The 12,850-nt window shown below is 46.1% G+C and overlaps 1 non-coding gene across 1 annotated transcript in view; it reads right to left on the bottom strand.

Moving 5' to 3' along the window:
* Window positions 1-12,850, bottom strand: part of LOC123747194 (uncharacterized) — a 47,682-nt gene that overhangs the window by 19,601 nt on the left and 15,231 nt on the right. Inside the window, exon 6 of the transcript XR_011226146.1 lies at window positions 12,518-12,690. This is a non-coding gene — a transcript (uncharacterized protein). The remainder of the gene's footprint in view (window positions 1-12,517; window positions 12,691-12,850) is intronic.

Genomic DNA, 12,850 nt, shown 5'->3' on the forward strand with positions numbered 1-12,850 from the left:
GTTGTTTTTCCATTCCTCTCTCCCTCTACATTCCTTTCCCATCTATTCCGCCCTCTTCTCTTTTTTCTGTTCCGTCATTAGTGTCGTAGTTCCTTGACTTTCCAACTATTTATTCCTTATTGCTAGTAGAGGATCTTGAAGGCATTGAATACCCACAGTAATATGGGCTCTCTCTTTGATCCCTGCATCTAATGCTGCTCCTCCTCCTCCTTCTCTTCCTTCTGTGTCTCCTCCTGCTTCTGTTCCTTCTGTCTCGGCTCCTGCTTCTCTTCCTTTTGTGTCTCCTCCTGCTTCTGTTCCTTCTATATCGGCTCCTGCTTCTGTTCCTTCTATGTCTGCTCCTGCTTCTGTTCCTTCTGTGTCTGCTCTTCTTCCTATGTCTGCTCCTCCTTCTATTCCTTCTATGTCTGCTCCTGTTTCTATTCCTTCTGCATCTGTTCCTGCTTCAAATTTAATTTCATTATTGTCTATTCATGCTCCTTTACCTTCTATTCTTTCTAAGTCTCCCCCTTAATATATTTCTTTTAATTTCCCGCTCATCACTTTACCCTCCTTCCTCTTTCAATTCGTTGTCCTCCCTTCTCCCGATTTCCTTTCCCCCCTTTCACATGCTTTCTCCCCCTCTTCCACAAGGCTTCCTTCCCCTTCCACATGTCTTACACCCTATCCTTCTAAACTATTCCCTCCCGGTGGCCTACTGGTTCTTATAGTTTTATTATCATAGTATCTATGTTCTCCTGGAAGCGTAGATAAGTTAGGCAGAGTAGAAGCATTAAGAGGAAGAGGAAGAAAAACGGGTAGAGAGAAAGGGAGAGAAGTGACAAGGAATTAAGGAGAAGAAACGAGACGGCGAGAAATAACAGGAAAGGATGACATCACTAAAGCTGTTCCATAATGAGAAATTGACACACTTGAGACATAAACAATTGTCTGGTGGGGGGAGGGAAAGGAGAGGTTTGTTGGAGTGAAGACACTCCACCCTCCCCTGACCTGACCTGCTTCATGGCCCCCTGACCTGACCTGCTCCCTGACCTGACCTGCTTCCTGGCTTCCTTATCTGACCTGCTTCCTGGCTCCCTGACCTGACCTACTCCCTGACCTGACCTGCTCCCTGACTTGACCTGCTCCTCTGACTCTCTCCCTGACCTGACCTGCTCCTTGACCTGACCTGCTCCCTGACTTGACCTGCTCCTCTGACTCTCTCCCTGACCTGCTCCTTGACCTGACCTGCTTCCTGACTTGACCTGCTCCTCTGACTCTCTCCCTGACCTGCTCCTTGACCTGACCTGCTTCCTGACTTGACCTGCTCCTCTGACTCTCTCCCTGACCTGCTCCTTGACCTGACCTGCTTCCTGACCTGACCTGCTTCCTGACCTGACCTGCTTCCTGACCTGACCTGCTTCCTGACCTGACCTGCTCCCTGACTTGATCTGCTCCTCTGACTCTCTCCCTGACCTGACCTGCTCCCTGACCTGACCTGCTCCTCTGACGCTCTCCCTGACCTACTATATTTCTGCAGCTGTCAAGGGCCCTGGAATTATTTACACAATAATATGGATGTATATTGCATAGTATTATTAGCATTTTTATTATTTGCATTATTATTATTATTTATAATAATAATAATAATAATAATAGAATTATTATTATTATATATATTTTATAATACTCAATATTTTTAGATCAAAATTGTCATAGCTTTAATGATATCACATTAGAAGAAAACGGGAAAGTTAACGCAAAAAAACAAACAAATACAAACTTAAAATGCTAAAAAAATGAACACCAGAGAATTAAACAAGGAATACAATATGATGCAATTGATTAAAAAAAAAAAGCGCAGCTAGGGCGGGGTCTCTACTGCGACCTCTGCCGGAGGACCCGGAAACGGTGGGCACAAGACAAGCAGTCAGCGTTAAGTACCTGAGCTGGTAATTATCATCACCAACTACCTAATTAGCACATGCCCTTCTTCTTGAGGTTATCTTGAGATGATTTCGGGGCTTTTTAGTGTCCCCGCGGCCCGGTCCTCGACCAGGCCTCCACCCCCAGGAAGCAGCCCGTGACAGCTGACTAACACCCAGGTACCTATTTTACTGCTAGGTAACAGGGGCATAGGGTGAAAGAAACTCTGCCCATTGTTTCTCGCCGGCGCCTGGGATCGAACCCAGGACCACAGGATCACAAGTCCAGCGTGCTGTCCGCTCGGCCGACCGGCTCCCTTCCCCCCATTCCTTCCGTACTATTCTCCCCTTCATCTTGAAGGGGAAGGAGGAGAAAGGGAGGGAGGCTTTGCCTCATAGGTGATTGATGATTGATGAAGATTTAGCCACCCAAGAGGTGGCACGGGCATGAATAGCCCGTAAACCCTCATAGGTGAGACGCCGTATTGTTCTTAAAACCCCCCGAAAATACACCTCTCTCATTGCCTTAAGGTAGTTTGTAATAGGTAATCTCTAACCTCCTGTAATTACCCCCCGATTACACCTCTTTTTTACACCTATTTCGGCGTCTTTTTAAACATCCTAATCGGGCCTCGTTTGCTTGTCCGACCTGGCCACACACACCTGTTCTATATCTGCCTTTGTGTTACTGTGGGCTGATTGTTGGATGTGATCAGTGTTGGTTTGTAAGTGTTGTGATTGACTGAATGTTTGTTGACACGTGTATTGACGTGACGACACTCAGACTGCGAGGAGAAGAGTTCCACACGTGCGAGACAATCAGGTAATCAATCAATCGCTCGGCCGACCGGCTTCGGAGTCGGTCGGCCGAGCGGACAGCACGCGGGACTTATGATCCTGTGGTCCTGGGTTCTATCCCAGGCGCCGTCGAGAAACAATGGGCAGAGTTTCTTTCACCCTATGCCCCTGTTACCTAGCAGTAAAATAAGTACCTGGGTGTTAGTCAGCTGTCACGGGTTGCTTCCTGGGGGTGGAGGCCTGGTCGAGGACCGGGCCGCGGGGACACTGAAAAAGCCCCGAAATCATCTCAAGATAACCTCAAGTTAAATTATTTTCACGCACGCTTCTGTATAACTGTGACGCCTCTGTCTATGTAACTATATATCTACACATTATATAAGTCAGAATTAAAGTATTTCTATAACTATTATCATCACCATTACGGCGACGCTCGACATTATAATGGTTTATATATCCTTATAAACGTGGTGGTATACCATGGTCGTATATCTGGAGACTTCTCAGCCGGAATTTGTCTATGCACGAAGACGTATTGTTGTGATCGTTTAGTCTGTCCTAAGGGGGCTGTTTAGAGCCATTATCGCGGCCTTGCGGTAATTATCATACCGCTGGATTCGTCATCGTGCATTGCCAGACACTATTGTCTCATCCTCCGCTTCCCTTATCATTTAATTTTCGTTTTTTTTCTCCTCCACCAGTCGTTTCCTTGCAATCATCGAAGTGCCCTTGGGTATATTTTTTGTGTTTGGTGGTTAATGGTTTCATTGTTGTTCGTACCATCCTGCCATTACAGTAGGTTTGTATGTTGTGTAACGTTCATGTCCTCACTGTATCTAACTAGTCATTTTCTTCTCTATCTGGTAACTATTGCGTCTATACAATAACCATCGTACGACTCTAGGCATTGTTGAAACGTACAGTGATTTAGCGAGATCAGCAACTATTAAAGTTGCTTATCTATTATCGGTCTATTCAACCACGCACAGAGCTTTTCGGAGAGCATTTTGCTTCTCCGGGGAATTATCGAAGTGTTCCAAGAGGAATCGTGGTTATCCAGTCGTTATCGTACTCGCTCTGGAATTATCGTGCCTCTCAAGGACTTGCAGTGCGTGGCAGAAATGATGGGTCACGGGTGCTGACTTTTCAAGCGTTTATAGGCTGGAGGAAGCGGCTCCTTGTTGAGTACTCAACGCCCACTTAAAAGCCACTCCACGCCCACTCCTCGCCCACTACACGCCCACTCCACGCCCACTACACGCCTACATACGTGCACTATACGCCAAATGTACAGCAACTCCACCCACACTTAAGATCCACGTCAACTTATGACCCATATACACTCCAGCGCCACTCAAGCGCATACTTAGTGCCCGCACATTGAGTGAGTGGCTCCCTCATGTCTTCCATGGACATGAAGTTTAATTCCCGTAGACTTTCCTCATAATTCATACCAGAGCTCTGAGGTATGAGTTATGAGGAAAGGCTACGGAAATTAAATCTCACGTCCTTGAAAGACACAAGAATTAGGGGAGACATGGTCACCACCTACAAAATTATCAGAGGTATTGACAGGATGGACAAAGACAAACTATTTAGCATAGGCGAAACACGAACAAAGGGGGGGAGGGGACTCCGTTCACGCCACGGCCACCGAGTGTTCGTCCACGGCCACGGCCACGGAGTGTTCGTCCACGCCACGGCCACGGCCACGGCCACGGAGTGTTCGTCCACGCCACGGCCACGGCCACAGCCACGGAGTGTTCGTCCACGCCACAGCCACGGAGTTTTCGTCCACGGCCACGGATTGTTCGTCCACGGCCACGGCCACGGAGTGTTCGTCCACGGCCACGGAGTGTTCGTCCACGGCCACGGAGTGTTCGTCCACGGCCACGTCAACTTCCAGTCATCTACAACCTCACATTTATAATTTCTCCCTAACTCTTCACTGACAGCTTCCATAACTCTACATTAACACGCTCCACTAACCACTCCACTAACCACGCCTCTAACGGCTCCCTTAACCACTCCAGCAAACTAACGGATACACTAACCACTATACACTAACCTGAGCTAATGTACTAACGGGTCCCTTGAACCAGTCCAAACCACTAAAGTGGTCCAGTTAAACACACACACACACACACACACACACACACACACACACACACACACACACACACACACACACACACACACACACACACACACACACACACGCACACCTGGATGTTCCGGCCCAAAGGTTGCGTCTGCACCATTCTCACTGCAGTCGATCCCAATCGCAAAATGATTCGACCTCTGAAGCAGTGTCTTAGGAAAGCGTGACCTGAACGAATTCTACAGGGGGAGTGAGCGGTGCAATGTGGGGCACGAGGATGTTACGGAAGCGATGATGTGGGCGGGGCGGTGGGCGTGGGAGGTGGGCGTGGTAAGTGGGCGTGGGTGGTGAGCGTGGGAGGTGGGCGTGGTGGTGGGTGTGGGAACTGACTGTTACCACCAGGTTAGTCTGTTCCTATAGCACTCTCTATATCCTACTGTGCCTCTCTTTGTCTTTCTGTGTCTCACTTTCTGTGTCTTACTTTCTGTGTCTCTCTTTCTATGTCTCTCTTTCTGTGTCTCTCTTTCTATGTCTCTCTTTCTGTGTCTCTCTTTCTGTCTCTCTTTCTGTGTCTCACTTTCTGTGTCTCACTTTCTGTGTCTCACTTTCTGTGTCTCATTTTCTGTGTCTCACTTTCTGTGTCTCACTTTCTGTGTCTCACTTTCTGTGTCTCACTTTCTGTGTCTCACTTTCTGTGTCTCACTTTCTGTGTCTCACTTTCTGTGTCTCTCTTTCTGTGTCTCTCTTTCTGTGTCTCTCTTTCTGTGTCTCACTTTCTGTGTCTCTCTTTCTGTGTCTCACTTTCTGTGTCTCTCTTTCTGTGTCTCTCTTTCTGTGTCTCTCTTTCTGTGTCTCACTTTCTGTGTCTCACTTTCTATGTCTCTCTTTGTCTGTCTCTCAGTTCTATACTTACAATTGTCTCTTGGAACCACGTTCAGATGACCTGACAATAGTTTCAATTAAGCAATTACGTTTATAAATGATGAAGCGAATGGAGAGACGTTTCTCAAATTGTAATTGGTCAGTGCGGCAATGACGTCAACAAATTGAATTATTAGCCTAAGAACCCACGTGGGGAAACGACTTTCTGATCAGGTCATGTTCTGGTCAATGATTGGCTACAGCAGCCAGACGTATAGGTCATAGTTACATATAATTAGTTACCGTGGGAGATGTTCGGGTGATTAACACAACAACAAATTATGGCTTGGTTGGCATCATTGTCTGATACGTCACCGAGGTTCGCAAACGATGACGTAGCAACGCTTTAGAGCCCGCCTATTGGTTGCGGAGGTGGTGACGTAATGAGGTGAAGCTTGTGAATGGAGGGAGTGAGACACGTGGCTGGGCAGTGTGGGGGCGCGCGCGACCCAGTGCGGACCTCCAGAAGGTGCCAGGGGACGCCCCGCTCGCCCGAGATCCCTCGATCCAACACACCCGTTATTATCTTAATTGTCCTTCCTCTCGTAACCGGCCGTTTCCTCCCTCCTCGCTCTCCTCTCTCTCTTCTCTCTCTCAGGTCCTCCAGCCTCCAGGAAAAGTGAAGGGTATGCAAATGAGGAAAAAAAGTGATAGGCAAATAAATAAATAGCTCAATGTATAGAGGGTAATATATAGCCAAACACCTAACCTAACCGCACGCATAACCATACACAAAATTCAAATATATTACTATATAAACTTATATTTGAGAAAAATACTCGTGTCTTGGGATTTCGGTCGCCGCTTGACCGAGCTTTGCCTGAGGATAGGTTGTGCTTACAGAGTTTTGTTATTCATAAACTAGGGGGTATGGCGGCTGGATTAACGAGCTTTTGGCCGCTGTTTATTAGGACGGGCTGGTGAGAGAGACGGACAGAGCTCGTGGACAGTGTGGGCGACTTCCGGGGATGACCGAGTTAGCGGATACTTGGCCAATTACTGGATGGTACTCTAAGGGGGTGAATTTCGTTTGATTATTATCCTTTGGGGTAGTGGTGGTGGGGGGGGGTTGGGGTAGTGGTAGTAGGGGGGGTTGTGGGGGGATTGAGGGAGGCGTGGCGGTTGGTGTTGGAGGTGGGTGGTGGAGGGAGGAACGGCTGAGTGATGTGGTGGTGGTAGTTGGTAGTTGATGTTTTTTTTGGGGGGACTGGTGGTTGAAGCCGTCATTCTAATAATAGTGGTAGTGATGGTGGAGATGTTAGTGGTAGTGATGGTGGCAGTGATGCTGGTGAACTTCTTCCTATACTTCCGTTGAAATCTCCAATATTTATACTGTATATTCAGTATTTATTTACAGTCTTGGATTCCTTTCTAACGCCCGTTGAAATCTCCTACGGACAATTCTAATTTTAGCTTTGGATTTCTTCTTATTTCCTGTTGAAGTCACCAATGCTCCTGTAAAATTACCGCTTTGGATTCCAAATAACCTACAATTGAATTATCCGTAAATACTACACTACGTGAGTTGACTTCTTCACTCTATACGAGGTGACTTGATCGTTGTATATGAACTGACTTCATCATTTTATAAGAGTGGACTTCGTACTTTTATATGAGTTACCAATCATTTTATATGAGTTGACTTCATCATTTTATATGAGCTGACTTCATAATTTTATATAAGTTGACTTCATAATGTTATATGAGTTGACTTCATCATTTTACTTGAGTTGAATTCATCATTTTATATGAGTTGACCTCATCACATGTTTGAGATTACTTAAACGATTATAAACAATTAATTTAAATATATTTTCTTAAGTGAGGAAAAAACTAACTTGTATGCTATTGATATTAAACAAAAAAAACCCGCGATGCAGATTAATTTTAAATTTCAGAGGAAGCCGGTGCTGTGGAGGATAAAATTGCAGCGTTAAATAATTGGCGAAAATGAAGGTCTTAGTTCAAACCTTACTTCCTGCCTTAGTCAGTCTCTTTAAATGGCCTGAGAAGTGTAGACGGGACTTTTAAACCTGCCACGTGTCCTAGCAGTATGGAAGTGGGTGTCCTAGCAATACTGAGGTAGGCACTGTAGCCATTGTAGTGGGAGTGTCTTAGGAGTATTGCGGTAAGTGTCCTAGCAGTATTGCGGTAAGTGTCCTAGCAGTATTGCGGTAAGTGTCCTAGCAGTATTGCGGTAAGTGTCCTAGCAGTATTGCGGTAAGTGTCCTAGCAGTATTGCGGTAAGTGTCCTAGCAGTATTGCGGTAAGTGTCCTAGCAGTATTGCGGTAAGTGTCCTAGCAGTATTGCGGTAAGTGTCCTAGCAGTATTGCGGTAAGTGTCCTAGCAGTATTGAGGTAAGTGTCATAGCAGTATTGACGTAGGTGTCCTAGCAATACTGAGGTAGGCGTCCTAGCAACCTAGTGGAAGGCATCCTAGCAGTATTGTGCTACGCGTTCAAGCAGTTCTGTGGCAAGGGTTCGAGCCTGTGTGTGCCGATCCTTATCCTTCCTTATCAGAGGAAGCTGATTGGATTAGGTTTGAAGAGGGAGGAGGAGGAGGATGGAAAGGGGTGGGAAGAGGCGGTGAGGGAGGTGGAAAGAAGCGGGAAGGGGTGGAAGAGTGCCGAGAAGAGACGGAAACGGGCGGAAGGGGGTTGGGAAGAAGCGGAAAGGGGGGGTTCAGAGTGGGTGGGGGGGAGGAAGTACTGAACGAGAGGGGCGAGGCGAAGCGTGGGATGGGAAGCGGATGAAGGGGTAAGTGGAGGTCACTTACAAAGTAGGGTGGGGGAAAGGAGGGAGTCCGATAATAAGGCAGTTAATGAGAAAGAATCATTGGAGCAGTACGCGGGTATCGAACCAGCGGGTCCCGGTTATCACCAGACGCGCGCCATAATCCTCTAGCCCACCACTGGACGCCCCAGTGATCTTCTCGTAGATCTATCACTCTATTGTGGGTTCCTTAAGGTAGTTTATTCTCAACTACACGCAAAAGGAAGTGAGCGTTGAACTGCCTGACACAGAAAGGTGGTGACGGATCACTTTTAATGAGAAATAAGCGGTGAAAATTTATCCACATTTTTTTTCATCCATGGAAATTTAGTGGTAGTTAGAGACAGTTAGTGGTTGGGCAGTACACGACAAAGCTGACTTGGGTAAGTCAGTTAGGGGAATGAGGTGGTAGTAAGGAGGTGGAAGTGAGAGACTAATATTCTCTCCTTCCCTTCCCATTTCAGTTCTTCCTTCCTTCCTTCCTTCCTTCCTTCCTTCCTTCCTTCCTTCCTTCCTTCCTTCCTTCCTTCCTTCCTTCCTTCCCATTTTTCTCTATCCCACATTTTCTTTCTCCGGAAGGGCGTAACCCTCAGAAGTTGCACTTGAATAGGAATCCAGGAATAACTTCCCCCACCCCCAACCCACCACTTCTCCACAGTCACCTCTGACATCAAACTACTCATAACTACTCTGCTTCAATGCCACTTAGCTCTAATTACCACAATCTACGGGAACTACCCCGTGACTAAACTGTGTTCACTGTTCGCTGATCTGATTGGGCCGGATGACGCGCGTGAAACAAAAAGATTGGCGAAGCGAATTTTCCTCCTGATGCTTTTCCTAACAATCGTAATGGCATTGATGGTCAATTTGATCACAAAACACACACACACACACACACACACACACACACAGGTAAAGCATTATACGACAAAGAGTACTGGGAAGACGGGACACCACGAGTGTAGCTCTCATCCTGTAACTACACTTAGATATTACACATACACACACACACACACACACACACACACACACACACACACACACACACACACACACACACACACACACACACACACACATGCACCTTACGACACTGGAAGACAGAAGAGTAAGGGGGGACATGATCACAACCTACAAAATCCTCAGGGGGAATCGACCGGGTAAACAAGGATGAACTATTCAACACTGGTGGGACGCGAACAAGGGGACACAGGTGGAAGCTGAGTACCCAAATGAGCCACAGAGACGTTAGAAAGAACTTTTTCAGTGTCAGAGTAGTTAGTAAATGGAATGCATTAGGAAGTGATGTGGTGGAGGCTGACTCCATACACAGTTTCAAATGTAGATATGCAACCCATCCTCCGAATTGACAGTACGATTTAATACTAAGTGTAATAAGTACACTTTCTTACTGTAATAAGCAGTGCATAATTGCACTTATGGGGCTGTTACATTGACCCAACTCCCTCCCCCACTTTAATTCTTCTCGTTTTCTGTTAAGTCACTCAGAATTTTAGGATGACGTTTTCAATTTCGATTTGCAATATACAAGTTTTAAATATCAGGAATTTCTTTTTCAGGTTAATTAAACAATATAGACTTTATACAAAATTTTAAAATATCCTGAGTTACTTTAGAATTTATTAATATATTTTAGTTTTGTTTTATTAGTTTTATAAAACTGTAATATCAATATAGCTATATGTTAAGTACTAATTGTAATTAAGAAGCAATACAATTATTATCTTCAAAAACTAAGACGGTTAGGTGAGGTTGTGGTTTTCTATTCAGTTTTTCAGGTAAACTCAAATATTCACAATATATCTGACAGTACGATTTAATACTAAGTGAAAATAAGTACAATTCCTAACTGCTATGAATAGTACATAATTGCACTTATTTGTCTTCTTACATTTACCACCCCATTTTTGGAGGACGGGCTGAGATATGATAGAGCCAAATAGGCTCAGGAATCTGTACACCAGTTGATTGACGGTTGAGAGGCGGGACCAAAGAGCCAGAGCTCAACCCCCGCAAGCACAATTAGGTGAGTACAGGTAAAACATTATACGACAAAGAGTACTGGGAAGACGGGACACCACGAGTGTAGCTCTCATCCTGTAACTACACTTAGGTATTACACACACAGGTAAACACGAGAGACCAGAGGCCGTCAGAGACTATGTCTCGCAGAAGAAGATGAGAGACAACCATGCAGATGGAAATGTAGAAGTTTGTCACGCCCGCAAAAGGAGTGCACAGGACATTAATATGCCCGGCTGCATGCCCTCATTTTTCTCTGTTCCGGTCATGGGTGGAGGCGTGGGCGTAAGAGTGAGCGTGGGCGTGGAAATCGATATGCGTGCTGGGGCGTTTTGGATTGAGTGGGATCTGGGTATTGAGATGGTATGTGGGGGCGTGGGCGTGGGGGTGGATATGAGAGTTGGTTTTGTGTGGGTGTGGATATATGGGTGTTGGTGTAGCGTGTGTGTGTGTGTGTGTGTGTGTGTGTGTGTGTGTGTGTGTGTGTGTGTGTGTGTGTGTGTGTGTGTGTGTGTGTAGAGTGGGTGTGGGTGTAAGTGAGAATTGGACAATGTTTGTCAGTGGCTAACCCATAAGATCAACACATGGCAGAAGCGCATGCAAAAACAGGTGCAACTTAGTGTATGCAAATTGGTGACACAGGAAAGGGGGGATGGAAGAGGAGATGGGAGAGTAGAAAAAAAGGAAGGAAGCAGAAGGGGGAAAATGAGAAGGGAATTAAGGAATGACTAATAGGTAAAAGTGGATGTAAAGATGTGAAAAGGGAGTAAGAAGCAGAAGAGGAAGGAGAAAAACGAGACCGTGAAGAGAGAAACACTACAAAGTGAAGATGGAATTAGAAATTGCTAAGAAAGAAAAAGGAGTCTAGTTAAATTTTTCTTCATGCCTCCCATATACCTGGTAATTACTAGATCACTACCACACCACACCACACCACCACACCACACCACACCACCACACCACACCACACACCACCACACCACACCACACCACACCACACCACACACCACACCACACACCACACCACACACCAAACCACACCACACCACACCACACCACACCACACCACACCATACCACCACACCACCACACCACACCACACCACACACCACATCACCCCACACCACCCCACACCACACCACACCACACCACACCATACCACCACACCACCACACCACACCACACCACACACCACATCACCCCACACCACACCACCACACCACACCACACAACCACACTACACCACACAACCACACCACACACCACACAACCACACCACACCACACAACCACACCACACAACCACACATAACATGTATAAGATATACAACATTACAAACAAGATGCATATATTTCACTTAAAAAATAGTTGTGTATACAACAAACAAACTAATGTCAATACACTAGAGAGCAAGAATTTATCTCACACGTCTGCAGAAATAATCTACACCCTACATTCTCACATACACTCTCCCTCCCTCCTCTGGCCAGATTCTCGAAGCACTTACGAACCTGTACATCTTTTCTCATTCTTTGGCGGATTTGTTTACAATTATTAAAGCAGTTAATGACCTGCGAAGCACCAGGAGGCTGTTTATAACAATAACAACAGTTGATTAGGTTTTTTTTTTATTCTTGTAAACTGTTTAATAAATATAACCAAAGCCGTCAAAGATTGAGGAAAGATAGTACATGTTTAGTAAGTACTTGCGTAACTGCTTCGTGAATCTGACCCCTGGCTTTACCGGGCAAACGATCTTAATGTAACATTAAACCTACGTTGATTTAACGCTTCTCTAACACTCTTTTTGACCTCAAATCACGTATAATCAACGCAAGATCAACATTACATAAGAGTTAAATCAACGCCATATCAACGACGCTTTCTCCAAGCTTTGCCCGGAAGAGTCATAGCCAAACTGGCTTTGCGTTTTCTGTTGATGGTGACAACCAACATACACACCCAGTGTACTCACCACTGTGTCTGGGTGTAGACAGGCACGAGCCCCGCCATCTCCTGGTCGAGGCAGTACACACGGAAGGTCTTGTAGGTGTGGAGGTCGGTGTAGGTGGCCTGGTTGCCCTCCACCCGCAGGTTCTCCCACTGCCCCTGCACCCACTGAGGAAACGTGCAGCCCGCAGAGGCAACCTAAGGAGGAAAGGAGGCTATACCACACACAACATTGGAACATGACCATAAACATGAACGTGTCCCCAGTGGGCCCAATATCCCCAGTGGGCACAATATCCCCCAGTGGGCCCAATATCCCCAGTGGGCACAATATCCCCAGTGGGCACAATATCCCCAG

The sequence above is a fragment of the Procambarus clarkii genome, chromosome 94, assembly GCF_040958095.1.
Source record: "Procambarus clarkii isolate CNS0578487 chromosome 94, FALCON_Pclarkii_2.0, whole genome shotgun sequence".
Classification (NCBI taxonomy): domain Eukaryota; kingdom Metazoa; phylum Arthropoda; class Malacostraca; order Decapoda; family Cambaridae; genus Procambarus; species Procambarus clarkii.